Source organism: Oratosquilla oratoria, chromosome 5, assembly GCF_046742065.1.
Source record: "Oratosquilla oratoria isolate Oo_2021 chromosome 5, ASM4674206v1, whole genome shotgun sequence".
NCBI lineage: Eukaryota > Metazoa > Arthropoda > Malacostraca > Stomatopoda > Squillidae > Oratosquilla > Oratosquilla oratoria.
Window position 1 is genome coordinate 83997662 of NC_134781.1, and position 15281 is coordinate 84012942.

Consider the following 15281-nt stretch of genomic DNA (forward strand, 5'->3'; position numbering starts at 1 on the left):
CCTTGTGATGTACCACATCAGTTTAATGATAAATCTGTCTGCTCTTGCTTTGGAGTTTTCTTCTGGAAGACGTCTGAGAAATTCCGAGGAGGAGATCCAATCCATAACATATTTTGGTTTAGACTAGAGAGATTGGAGGCCAATCGTACCAGTAACACTTCTTTCCTGTCACATTTTTTGCTTTGGGTGATCATCACCCTGATCACCCAAATACCCACATTTCCTTTATACACCCATTCTCAAAGCCCATCAATACCCTCATCTCTATCTGGATGTGCAGCCTCAAGAGGCTGACATTCGGTTTCAAGATTTCTTGTTATCAAATTCGACTGTTTTTACTTTATTTTTTCACATAAGGAGAGTTAATAAGCAATGGCCTCTCCCGCCATATAGAAATAGTCCCAGTCTATTAAAACAATGTTTTATTGTCATATCTATGAAAAGGCCTGGAGATCGTTGCCAGCCTTTGTGGGGCCGCGGTATTCCAGTCAGTGAAACACTAGGCAACGATTATTTTCTTCCTTTATTATAATCATCCTATTTTTTTCCGTACTACCTTATCTGCTATTCCCTTTATAAATCTCATCCTATCCTTTTCCTAATTATCTCCCTCATCAAACTGCGCATGCGCTGATTCGCGTGTTCGTATTTGTTGGTCTTGGCGTTTGCGTAACACAACTTTGATGGAGACGTGTACATATGTAAAATAAAGGAAGATTTTTGTAGCAGGTAGACTAGCGAAGACGAAGCCACGAACCCTTTTTCCTATACAGACATCCGAACTAGATTCCAAATTGTTATAACGTATAGGAGGATTTGTGTTCGAGGCGACTAATGGTGACATGTAACTTAATCTCTATTATTTTTTATTTCAAGAAATATTCTGCGTGTATGTACAAGAAAAGATCATCCGTATGGTACTTTGGTGGTTCAATAACATGGGATATGGCGCCTCAAGTCACCAGTTTGGTTGTAGGAAGAAAAAAAAAACGTAAATGGATGATTTCTGTAATTCCAGATAACTTTTGCACTATTTTTGCTAGCCACTTATCACTTGTAAACATCAGTCGATTATTCAAGAAGTGACCCCTTGGTATACAAACCCGTTGGAGCTCGGAGAAGTCATAGAATACGACGACATGACGTCACAAAACGTGACATGACTCTATGTCGTAGGTACAGTCACTTCATGCTAGGAGGGAATGTAAGCAAAACAGGGCCAATGGATTGGCTGGGTGAACTGACTCAAGCTAGATAAATATGTTCTGTTATTCTTTAAAGAACCGAAAATGCGTGTGTCTGTTTGCCTGGCCATTGCCCTTGGCTTCCACTTCCTTCCTGTTGTGGGAGGAAATCATGGACCCCTAGCTTCAGGACTGAGGGACAGCGCCAAGCGAGTTAAGTCTGAGAAAGACAAGGAATACAGAATTCCAAACTTGCCGTCCCGGATTATCCGCGTTAATGGGACGTTTGTTATTTTTACTTACTGACCATGTGTGTATACGTGTGGATAACAACCTAAGCAAGTTGTATATCAGCTTTTTTTTTATTGGGAGTTGCTGGAATTTGCGCCTGGTGGACCCATATCCTAAGATGTCGTACTCTTTGTAAGAGGTATTTGAATAACACAAAATTACCAGAACTGTAACGAACTTAATGCACCAAATAAAGTACCCCGAACATGAAACTAGAAACTTAGAAATACACTTAATGTATCTGGATAAAGGAAAATAAAAGATTGTTTGGACAACATTTATCAGGCAAAATTCAGACAGGGCCGAGAGCAGACATGCTATCTTTGATGTCGCAGCATCTACTTTATATATGCATATATACAAGTAGGCTGTATTATTAGAGAATCGACTGGGCAAAGGCCGTGCCTTTCTACGATTGGCTCAGGCTGATAAAGCCCACTTGGTTGACAGGGACCCAACTCACACCAAATGTTTATAATTTTGTATTCTTGTCTCGACTGGAAAGAGTTTAAAAAAATTGTATCAGAACAAACCTAACTGGGCGAGGGAAGAGAGAGGGACTCGATGAGCCTGATCTGACCAGCTAGAAGGACTGCAGGGTAGTGTCTACTTTGTTGAAAAGAAGAGAGAGAGAGAGACCAGCACAACAAATAATCAAAATAAGTTTGGAGAATAGCCGTGAAGTGTTCACAACACACAAACTCATCAAAATCGTCTTGTCCACCCTATTTCCCTCGCCCATTTATTCTTCTTCTTTTTCTTCTTCTTCTTCTTCTTCTTCCCTTTTTTCCACCTTTCTGCCTTGCGGGACATGCCCATTTCCATCTCCTTCGCGTGGGGAGACATTAGTAAAGATGCTGATCTTTCCCCGCCCACCCTCCCCTCTACCCCTTGACACTATGCACTCCTGTCAAGTAATATTGTCCTGTCTAACGCGATTTAAAACATCACGATGAGATATTTACGGTCTACCTATGGTCTTAGTCCATCCAGACCCACTATTCAGACCAGAACCTAGCTCCCCCCGCCAAAAAAAAAACACTCCCCAGCCCCAAACGCTGAATAAAATAAAATTACCTGTCGTGAGCCAGAATAATATCTTCAGAGTGCAGTGCGTGTTAAAAGGGGTGAGATTCAAACCGCTTAAGTTTGCGTCAACCCCCCCACACACACCTCATGTACATTCTCCCCCTCCCCTTCCCCCTCCCCCTCCCCCATCCAAATTCAGACACGCCATCTTCCTCAACACGGTGACAAGCTTTATATATTTTGTTCTGGCGATCGTCAGATGGTCGGGAGACTCGGTTTGAAACAGAATTCAATCGATCGGGACCCAATTGTTTTCGTCTCTGTACGGAAGACCAGAATTGGCTGGAATCAGCTGGAACAAAAGAATAATGTAAAGCAGTCTGCCATGTTGATGCTACATTTCCGCATATATTCTGAGATCTATGATTCTCTAAAAGAGCATCCGTTCAATGATACATAATTCCTTTTTTAAGTTCAACAAACCTGATTCAAAAATATCCAGCAGTGTAAATATGACAAAATTCTTGAGGGAACATACGTGAACATGTATGCATGACAGTATGTAATAAACACACGCACAAATTTCAAAGAAACCATACACACACACACACACACACACACACAAACACATGCACGCACACACGCAAGTACACGCATGCACACACACATGCATACATGCATATTTACGTGTTCATATTTGTGTCATCGTATATACACACACAGTAATTAGGTTTTTATACATATGAATGTAAAACGACTACGCATATTTATACTTGTCAGTGCAGTTACTTGAAAATGTTCATTTAATTTTTCATTTCAGTGCTTACCTGATTTTTTTTCGAAGAAGTAGATACATCTATGAAACAAATGGTCAACCATAGTGTAAATAATGATGTTCTGATTAAGAGAAAATGGAGAAAAAAAAAGAGAATCAATTTTTGAGAACAATGTTCATATTACTAAAACCAATGTTATATATACATATATATAAATATATATTCATAGGATAATTGTTTGCTATAGATTTTATCAAGGTTTCTAGATGTCTTACTATCTATTGTTGACCGAATAAAAACCCAAGGTGAGAATAATGTGTTTAACTCGATTCCACTTTACTTCTTTTGTCTTATGAACAAATATATGCCACGAATAGATGACCAGCATTTAAGAACCCTCTTGCATTCAGAAAGTTATGTTTGCTATATTTCATTGGTTTCCAATTCTATTTACATTCTTCTGGAGTTTATTGTATTCAAGATGGATTCGTAGTCGTTGAAGATGTCTCCGCCTATGGTACTGACTACTTGTTTTATGCAATTAATATTACAGAAAATTTTGTGATCTGCCTATAAGCCTACCAGTCAATCAGGATTTATTTTTTACCGAAATGTTATCAGTCAAATAGATTAGTTTACCGCTAATGTTAGAAATCATGGTAGGGTACCTGGAAATTCCCCTAAACATTTGTCTATATTGGTGATATATTCACACAAAGTGCTGCGTAGTCATCAGTGAACTAAGTACGCTATGGTAACACTATTTCTTTTCTGTAACTATGCAATTATAGTACTTTTGAAAATAGAAATACCAAAATGGCTGCTAAAGCGATAGCTGATCAAGTATTCTGTAAATACGATATTCTAAGAAGAATAAAAAATATTTACAAGATGGATAGATATCTCACGACAGCATCTCCTCATCAAGAACACGGATTAATGGAGAAGAAAACGGATTAATGAAGAAAACTATTAGGAAGATGCTCTAAGAAGAGATCGACCTCTAACGTACAGGGAAACTGGAGAAATTGGATCAACCGTAGCCATGACATCTGTAAGTGAATTAATCAACTCAACCACGGGAAGGATATGTATCTTCCTTACAATATTCACAACAAGAATTTTCCATTCTTATACAAAGGAAATGACTATTTAAAGCGATCTGTATCCTCCTTACAATATTCATAACAAGAATTTTCCATTCTTATACAAAGGAAATTACTACGTAAAGAGACATCGTGTTGTATTTAACAAGGTATATATGGAAGTAAGATAATATCTAGAAGCACGAAGAACAGAAATTAAGGACCGGAAATATAAACAATCAAAAATAGAATAACTGAAGAAGAATGAAGCAGCTATGAAGACACTGCTCTTTCGTAATTCGTGTCGGGGAGCGAAGTCTGAAAAACCTATCGATAGATGCAATTGATGTTGAGAGACAAGAAAATAGAAAACGAGCGTGTTAACAGTCCTCCAATGGATACATTTCCTCAATTTTATTTTTTTTTTTTTTACCTCCGTAACTCATTTAGATCTCCTACGCTCGATACCTAAATAAGATGTATTGCAGGGACTCTATATAATAATACTCACATGTGAGTATATTAGATTTACACATACAATTAGGGAGACCCAGGTACAGATGGATGGATGGAGTAAGGAAGGACGTGGAGAGGGTGGTGCCAAGAGAGGACTGGAAGGAATTGACAGAGGATAGAGAACCATTTGGAGAGGCAGAGTGAAAGCGGTGAAGGGCGGTCCGGCCTGACAACCAACAGAGTAACATAAATCATGTTCTTACGGACACTCTGTCTGGTCTTCACGGAGCCCAAAGCGTTCATCGATCACCGGTTGAGAAATTCTGTTCCAGAAGACTGGATTTCTCCAAACTCGAACAAGACACCCCCCCCCCACACACACACACCCTTATACGAAATGCACAGAAATATCACGAGACCTTTCAAGCATGGTTCGATATAATCCTTGGTTCTCATAATATTGGTAAGTGATCTTTTATTACATGTTAATAGTTTTCTCACCCTGATGATATGAGAATACATTTACCAAGTCAATATTGCGTTTATATATGTTTCTAGGTTAAAATGTGCGTGTGTGTGTGTGCGTGTAATTCACTATGGTCTCGGATCACGTGTTGGATTCGTGATCGACAGCTATTTCCCTCTCGGAAGATCGTATGACCGATCTATGGGTAACACTGTGAAACTTACACGCACACACAAACACACAATTCCCCGCTCACGAGAGTTGGAGTAACAACTCGCAGCGCAACGATACTGAAATTATTTCAGCCCTCTGTATATTTTTACCTAGTTGTATTTAGCGGGAAAGGAAGCTATGCTCGTGGTGACCGCCTTTGTATCTCGCAGTGTCTAGTTTGCTTTTAAACTCATGAATGGTTTTTGCGCATACTATTTCATTATCCAGTTTGTTCCAAGTGTCCACTACTCTATGTGGAAAACTGTTTTACTTCAGTTATGTTTTTTTTTTCCATGTCCTCTTGTGTTTCTCTTGTCCCAGTTTAATAAGTCCTCTCTATCGAGTATCTCTGTGCCTTTCATGATTCTGTAGATGGTCAGTAGGTCACCTCTCTCTCTTCTTTGCTCCAGCGTCGGTAACTTCAGTGTGTGTGTGTGTGCGTGTGTGTGATTACTAACATTATATTGTAGTGGTTTGGTTCGAACAAGCCAGGGAAAATGAAATTCACTTTGGTCTCTTATTCTAATCTCTTTGGTAAAACCACAAGTAATAGCCACTGGTTAGTGGATCTGATCAGTCGTAGCTGGACGGTGAGCCTAACGTCAGAGGCGGTGGCGGCTGATGATGGCGAGGCTCGATGGGACTGCTACAAGACTGGACGAGATGTTGTTGCTGCTGCCGTGGCTATTACTATTCTGCCCTGACTGGCCGCCGCTGCCCTATTTAAGGGTCGCTCGCGGCTCAGCGTAGTTGGCAAGAGAGGTCGCTAGCCGCTCGAGAACCATTTGCTGGTTCCTGATTGGCTAGCTCATATTCACCTCTTGCCAACTATGGGAAGTGTGTGACCGCCTGTGGCTGCGTCACTACACCACTCCCCCTCTCTTCGAGAGCGGGCGTCGAGGGAGATAGGGAGCGACGCGCGCGACGTGGTTGAATCGGTGTGGCCTTCGTATCACTCGCCCAAAACGTGTGGTCATTCCATCAGGGGGCATGTCTGGCGAGGAGGGCCTTGATGGAGGGGGGCTCGAATGCAGGGTGGTGTGGTCGAAGTCAGATGCCTGGCGAGGTGGGGTCGGTTGAGTATGGAGCTGTGGAGACATAAGGTTGGGTGAGAATTGTTGCATTGCATGGTAGAGTGGGGGCGTAGGGTGGGGAGGATCTTGCGGGGTGCCGGGAACAGTTGTAGAAGGATGTGGTTGCGGGGTGGGAGAAGGAGAAGGGTTCGCTGTCGTGTGCGTGTGATCTGTATATGGTGAAGAGTCAGGGGCAGGAGGGGAGTGTTGGTTTGGAAGGGAGAGTGTTTCGGGGGGTGAGGAATGACTTGGTTCGGTGGTGAGGATGGGGTTAGGACCATGTTGTAAGATGTATTGTAGTGGCCCTGGAGGTTTGGTAGGGGGATTGATGGGGAGATGGGCCGGCTTGAGCCTGTCGATGGAGACGCTATCCGGTTTGGCACCTCGGTTGATCACGAAGTACTTTGGTGATCTGCTGAGGACTCGGAAGGGGCCGTCGTATGGGCGCTGAAGAGGAGCTCGTGTGGAGTCTTTCCTGACGAAGACGTAGTCACTTGTAGACAGGGCCGGGGGAAGGTGCTCCGGCTGTGGTTGTGGTGGACGACGGGGTGTTGGACGGGTGTTGGACGGGTGTTGGCGAATGTGTCCTTGATGAGTTGGAGGAGGGCGTGACGATCCGGATCGCCGACGGCAGGCGTGGCAATTTCCCCAGGGAGGCGAAGGTTCTCAGCGTAAAGTAGCTGCGATGGGGAAATGTCATTGTCGACCTTAGGTGTGACGCGGATCGTGAGAAGCACCAGGGGAAGGGCGTCGACCCAGTCGCATGAGGGTTGTGCCTTCAGCGACTCCTTCAGTTGGCGGTGGAACCGTTCCACGAGTCCATTGGCTTGGGGGTGGTAAGCGGTGGTCCGGTTACGTTTGGTGCCAAGGAACTTGAGGAGGCTGGACCATAGGTCAGATTCGAACTGGGGGCCCCTATCGGTGACAATGATGTGAGGTGCGCCGAATCTGGATACCCATCCAGAGAGGAAAGCACGGGCGGTCGTCTCGGCGGATATATCCGGAAGGGGGATCGCTTCTGGCCACCTGGTGTACCTGTCGATACACGTAAGGAGGTAACGCATGCCGCGAGAAGGCGGAAGGGGGCCCACAATGTCCACATGAACTGACTGGAAACGTGCCGTTGGTGCAGGAAAACGCTGGAGTGGTGCGTGGACGTGGCGCGTAACCTTGGCCGTCTGGCAGGGGAGGCAGGTCCGGGTCCATTGTCTGACATCCTTGTTGATGCCTGGCCAGACGACTCGATCCGTGATGAGGCGTTGTGTCACGCGGATGCCCGGATGACTGTGGTCATGGAAGGAGGAGAAGACGTCCTTACGGTGACAGGCGGGGATGCACGGACGGGGTTTGCCTGTGGAGATGTCACACCACAATGGTACGGGGTTGTTGAGAAGCTGTCTTAGCTGTAGGGATGAGGTGTCGTGCATACGTAGGAGGCGGAGTTCACCGTCGTTGTTCTGAGATGCGGCGATGCGTGCGTAGTCGAGGTTGTGGTTAGGGAGGATGCTGGAGGTGATTCTAGACAAGGCGTCGGCTACCTGGTTATCCTCTCCCTTGATGTATTCAATGCGAGTATCAAATTGGGAGAGGGACAACTGCCGGGAGACTCTTGGGGAGTGATGGTCGGAGACTCTGTCTAGGGCATGGGCGAGTGGCTTGTGGTCTGTAAGGATAACGAAAGGCCGGCCTTCCAGGAAGTAAAGGAAGTGCTTGACAGCCGAGACTATGGCTAGCAGTTCCCTGTCAAAGGCGCTGTAGCGAATTTGAGGAGGGTCCAGACGTTTGGAGAAAAAGGCGATAGGCTGGAGCTGGCCGTTGATCTTCTGTTGGAGGACGGCGCCAATTGCTGTGGAGGAGGCATCAGTGGTAAGGAATGTGGGTGCGTGAGCTACTGGGTAGGACAAGCGGGCGGCTTCAGCGATTGCCGCCTTGGCTTGTTCGAATGCCTGGGTCGCTTCGGAAGACCATCTCACAGGTTTGACCGACCGCTTGGAATGGTTCTTGGTGAGGTCGTTCAAGGGAGCGAGTTTTGCAGCTGCGTTGGGGATGAATCTGTGGTAATAATTGACGATTCCTAGGAATCGTCGGAGCATCTTGATGGTTGTTGGCTGTGGGAAATCTTGGATTGTGTCTACTTTCTGAGGGAGAGGATACAGACCTGCTGTTGAGATGCGGTGTCCGAGGAAGTCGAGAGATGAAACTCCGAGGAGACACTTGGACGGATGTACCCGGAGGCCATAATCTTGGAGGCGGCAGAAGAGGAGGCGGTGGTGTTGGCGGTGTTGGTCGTGGGTATCGGAGGCTACGAGGATGTCGTCGATGTAAACGGTGATGAAGTCGAAGTCTCTGAGGGCATGGTCTATGAACCTCTGGAACGTCTGGGCGGCATTCCGGAGGCCAAAGGCCATCATCTTCCACTCGAAGAGGCCGAACGGAGTGGCTATGGCTGTCTTCTGGACGTCTTCCGGCGCTACAGGGATTTGATGAAACGCCCTGACCAGGTCAATTTTGGAGAAGACCTGCTTCCCGTGAAGCTTGAAGTGGAAGTCTTGAGCGTGAGGGATGGGGTAGCGGTCGGGCTTCGTGATGCGGTTAAGTTGACGGTAGTCACCGCAAGCCCGCCATTGGTTGGGCGGTGGGGGTGGCTTGGGAACCATGTGGAGTGGTGATGCCCAAGCACTCTCCGATGGTTGGATGATGTCCTGGTCTAGGAGTTCTTGGAACTCCTGTTTGGCAGCGGCCAACTTCTCTGGGGAAAGTCGTCGAGGCTTGCTGTGTACTGGCGGTCCAGATGTCTGGATGTGGTGCATGATGTTGTGAGGGGTGGTGGTGGTGTTGGTCTTGTCTGGCGATGTTAGCTGGGGAAACTCCTGCAGGATGCGTACATAATCGCCAGCGGACTGGAGGGACGATATCTGGTGGGATTTGGCGTTAGTGGTGGTTCCCGGTATGCTTGTCGTGCCGTGGTACAAGCAGTTATCCTTGGCGCTAACTACCATATTGTAATGCTGGAGGAAGTCGTAGCCAAGAATGGGGTGCTGGACCGCTGCTATGACGAATGTCCAAGGGAACTTGACATCGTGGAGGTCCAGAACGCTGTGGTGGCTGCCGTACGTTGCAATGGGCGTACCGTTGGCTGCAAGCAGGTCGTAGGATGGCCACCGTGTACCGTGGTTGGGTTCTTCCGTCGGGGGTATGATGCTGACGGCTGAGCCCGTGTCTACCAGGAAAGAGAGGCCAGAGTGGCGATCACGCACTGAGAGGAGGGTGTGAGTATGGTTAGCGGGGGTAGGAGTGCTTACCGACCCCCGCGTTTGGCGTTTCCCTGCGACCAGCTGCATGGTTGTGTGCATCTGAGCGCCTTGGCTCCGAAGCGGGTATGGTACCAACAGGAGGCAGTATCCTGTCGTGGAGCGGGGCTAGGTGGTGGTTGAGGGGGGGTTCCCTTCTCGGCAAGCAACTGGTTGAGCAAGGTCTTCATGTCGGCGACTTCCTGCCGTAGTTGCTGCATACTTTGGTCACTGGCACTATATGACATGGGAATGTTTTCACTCACAGCACTATGGTCGGTAACACCTGGGTTGTCACTACACTTTGCACGAACACTATGCACTGGTTTGTGTACCGAGGTATGTCGCTGGAACAACCTATCTGCTATTTCGCAGTATTGTTCGTCGTCCTTATCGCCGGCTAGAGCTTCCAGGTGTAAGTGGAGGGCGTCCGGCATCTTGGAGAGGTGAATGGAGCGGAGGAGTTCCTTGGGCAATGACACCTTTGCCCGGGTGTTGAGGTTGGCCATACGGGTGTATAGCTGTGAGGGGGTGGTGTCGCCGAGTTCGCTCTGCTGGATATCTCGGTAGAGCTGGTCGTCAGGCCTGGCGCATAGCTTCCGTAAGGCAGTCTTGAGGGCGGCACACTTGCCTTCTTCCGGAGGAGAAGAGACGGCGTTACGGACAAGGGCGATGACGTCCGTTGGTAGAGCGGCGATGTACGCGCCGAAGGCTTGGTGGTCCGGAACGTCACCTTGAGTGGCTAAATAGGCTTCTGTGTGAAGTAGCCAGCTCTCCAAGTCACGGGAGAAACTGGGAAGTTTCACTTGTGAATTTTCCATAATCCTGGTTGTCCTTCACCGGGGTCACCAATTTGTAGTGGTTTGGTTCGAACAAGCCAGGGAAAATGAAATTCACTTTGGTCTCTTATTCTAATCTCTTTGGTAAAACCACAAGTAATAGCCACTGGTTAGTGGATCTGATCAGTCGTAGCTGGACGGTGAGCCTAACGTCAGAGGCGGTGGCGGCTGATGACGGCGAGGCTCGATGGGACTGCTACAAGACTGGACGAGATGTTGTTGCTGCTGCCGTGGCTATTACTATTCTGCCCTGACTGGCCGCCGCTGCCCTATTTAAGGGTCGCTCGCGGCTCAGCGTAGTTGGCAAGAGAGGTCGCTAGCCGCTCGAGAACCATTTGCTGGTTCCTGATTGGCTAGCTCATATTCACCTCTTGCCAACTATGGGAAGTGTGTGACTACCTGTGGCTGCGTCACTACAATATCCTTGGGTTAGATCGACTTGAAAGAAATAATCTAATAATTTATTTTTCAATACGAAGATTAATTTAGATTTGCTCACCATTAATCAATGTTGTAAAAATATTGCAAAATAGTTTTTTGATGTGGTATTTGTACATCATTTCATGTCTCATCTCTCTCACTCGGGTCTTGGGTTCTAGAAACCCTGAACCAATTATTTGATGATGAAATGACAACAAATAAAATCAAATTGAGTTCGGGTTACCAAAACGATTTTGCGATATTTTAGTGTGTTTGCGCATTTAAATGCAAAATGTAAACACACACTTGTAGTCTATTCCTGCTGATCATCATTCTAAAGTTTTTGTCAGATATTAGTTTGTTTTACGTTCTATTTTTTACCATAAAAAAATTGTCCCGGTGAGCGTTTCATGCCATAAAAAAAAGCAGTTTGTTTACATTTATCGTTCAAGTTCGTGTTATTGTTGTGGATAGGTTTTTTCAGGATATAATTTTACAATTGTATATTATTTGTGATATACATATAATTCTGAAGAGTTTACATTCCACGGCCAGGAAAACAAGCGAAACATTGTAAAGAAGTTAGTACACATGAAGCTTTGAAAACAAGTTCTATTAAAAAAAAGTCACACGTGAAGAAGAAAGTACAAGTGTAGTAGAGAAAACAATTATTTTCATAAAAGTAGGATGAGTGTATTTCAAGTGACACTCATATATTTATAAGTAAATGCTACATAGATGTTATAGATTATTTGGCATGTACAGAGTGCTTTGAAAAAGATGTGGGAAAGTTGTATCTTTTGTAATCTTGTCTCTTGACTCACAATTATTAGTGATATGCGACAAATGTGAAACTATTAATACCAATGATGATAGACCTAAACGACATCAATTCAATGGGCTTGCAATTGAAAAATTGACATCACTTCTTCAAGATTCAAAGACTGGGTTATAAAACTAAACTTGTAAGAGAACCAAGGGATGGGAATGTTGACTTAGATGTTTCTTTACGTTTCTTTTGATGGATCCTGGCACCGTAGAGGCCATAACTTTAGATAAATCAAATTTTGGATTTGCTGCAGTTATTTATTATTGCACTGGAATTAGTTTAGATTATGAGATAGTAAATATTGTTGGAAGTGTATGCTTTGGATGAAAAGGGAAGTAGCCAAAAAAAAAACAGTCATAAAAACCATTCCCACCCATTCCATCCCTAATACACTCCACTCCCCTCCACCCTCTACCCTCCCTATTATCTTGGCACCTCCTGGATGACGGGTCATCCCTGCATCTTGTCCACTGCCCTGGGTCAGAAGCAGTGTTGCAAGGCACAGCACGTCCAAAGCAAGACCGCTTCATAAAATTGGCAAACCCCCCTCTCCATCCCCCCATGCAGAAAAGGAGAAGACGGGGAGAAATCCCTTCGGGCTGCATCAAATTTATCTCGCACATACTACCTCACCCCCCATGCCCCACCCATTCCACCTCATGCAGCGCAACCTCATCCATATACAACCATTTTCCATTCACCCATCTCCTGTCCTCTCCCGTCCTTCCTCCATAAACATTTCCCTCTTCCCTTAAGCCCCTTTTACCCCATCCATCCATCTCATCCTAGGTCACCCCCTCATGTTCACTCCCTCCACTTCTGCCTTCCACACCTCTTTTACTAGTCTTTCTTCACTCATTCTTTCCATTTGTCCAAACCATCCCAACACTCATCCACCCTATCTCCCAGCTCCCTTACTACCCTCATTCTCCTCCTCACCTCCTCATTTCTCATTCTATCTAGCCTAGTAACCCCTATCATACTTCTCAGACACCTCATCTCAAACACATTCAAACTCCTGTCTTCCTCTCTTATGTTCCATGTTTCTGCCCCATATAGTACTGTCGGCACAATCACTCCTTCATACAATCTCCTCTTAGCATCCATTCCATAATGTCTATTTCTCATTACACTTTTTAATCCACCAAGGCACTTACTCACTTCTCTCAATCTACATTCTACCTCCACCTCCACTCCTCCCTTTCCTGTCACATTTGCACCCAAGTACCTAAAACTATCCACTTCCTCCAGTCTCTCTCCTTTAATGCTCACTTCCATTCTGCTGCCACTTTCACCCCTTGTACATCTCATCACCTTACTTTTACCCACATTTATCTTTAACTTCCTTCTTTCATATACTTTCCCAAACTCTATCACCAACTTCCTCAATCCCTCCTCAAATCCTGCTACAAGCACAGTATCATCCACAAACAACAGCTGGCTCACCTCCCACTTTTCTCCATTTTCTTTAAACATCTCCAATCCCTGACCCACCACCCTTGCATTTACTTCTTGCACCACCCCATCCATGTATAAGTTGAACAGCCAGGGCGACATAACACATCCCTGATGAAGTCCCACATTAACCTTGAACCACTCACTCTCTCCATTTCTAATTCTGACTCACGCTGTACTACTCTCATATAAACATTTGACTGCTCCTAAAAGCTTGCCTCCTATCCCATATATCTGCAAAACCTCCCATAGTGCCTTCCTGTCTACCCTGCCATAAGCCTTTTCCAGATCTATAAAAGCCCAAAAAACATCCTTACCTTTTCCTATAGCTTTCTCACATATCTGTCTTACCACAAAAATAAGGAGGCAAAGAGGAGAGCAGATGTGAAATGGGGTAAGAGTGTGACAGAAATTTTTGAAAGTGATAAAACAATGTTTTGGAAAGAAATTAAGAGAGGAAGAGGAGGCAAATCAAGTAGAGAAGAAAATGTAAAAGATGCAGATGGAGATATGATAATGGAAGAGAAGGCAGTAAGAGGAAGATGGGCAGAGTATTTTAGGGAGTTGCTAAATATGAAGGAGGATAGGGAGGGGAAGGTAGTTGCAGTGAGAAGTGCTAAGAAAATGACTGTGATGAGTTAGGAAAATGGAGGAGAAATAAGGAAGGATGAAGTGAAAGTAGTTAAGATGATGAGAGCAGGTAAGGCACCTGGTCTGGATGGATACCATGCAGAATGTCTGAAAAAAGGAGGTACAGTGATGGTGGACTGGCTGGTGAGGTTATTTAATGTTTGTTTGAGAGGGTAGAGTGCTGGAGGAGTCCCTGTATAGTTCCACTTTACAAGGGAAAAGGGGACAAGTGTGAGTGTAATAGTTTCAGAGGGATTAGCTTGTTAAGTGTAGTTGGGAAGGCTTATGGGAGGATCTTGATTGAGAGAATTAGGAGAGGAACAGTGTGAATTTAGGACAGGTAGAGGTTGCGTAGATCAGATAAAGCAAATGAGAAAATATTGAATGCCATTAAAAGTGAAAATAACATAAATTTCTCAACCAGGGGTTCCGCAAAAAGTTATTGTAATAATGTAATGTAAGCATCATCCCATCTAACCTACTATTATGATGAAAATAAAATGAGAAAGATATGGCATACAATTTTTTTTTTTTTTTACACAAGGGTCAAAGGTTGAGAAACGCTGTTCTAGACTATGGAGATTATGTCCTAAATGTAAAAACATTGCAAAGAGTATGCTAGACTTTGCTGCTGCTCAAACTGTGTCTATTTATAATGCCGGATATGCTGAAAGTCACATGGACACTGCTCTAGGTTTTCCATAAACTGAAATAGCTTCAGTATATCTTCAAAAACTAGTTGAAATAATGGTCTTAGCCATAAAAAAAAAGTCAAGAAAGAAAAGCAGTTGCAGACCCACAGTATGGGGATGGAAGTGCATCAGTACCTGGAATCTCCAGAAATTTGGAAGAACTACCAGATAAAATCTTTTGCCTTTATTGGTGTTTTTTTTTTTTCAATACTTGAAATTGCTATAATTCACTTGATTTTCAAGATATCTTGATGATTTTTGTTTTATTTGAATGCATGGATGTTCTACTTTATCAAAACGCTTCAGCTTCACTTATGTAAGCTTTAGATTTTCATTTAGTAAGTTTTTTTCATATAAAACTGATTTTTTGTTAGATTTCATTATCTTATTAATCTTCAGTTATAGTATTTCTGTGATATTTAAGAAAAATATCAAGTGGCAGGCCTTTTTTTATTTTGTTTATTTATTTATTAATTTTTTTATTTTTTTAATATTCATAATTTTCAAAAACAAGGAAAAATTATAGTTTATACTCTTATAGAAATAAAGGAGC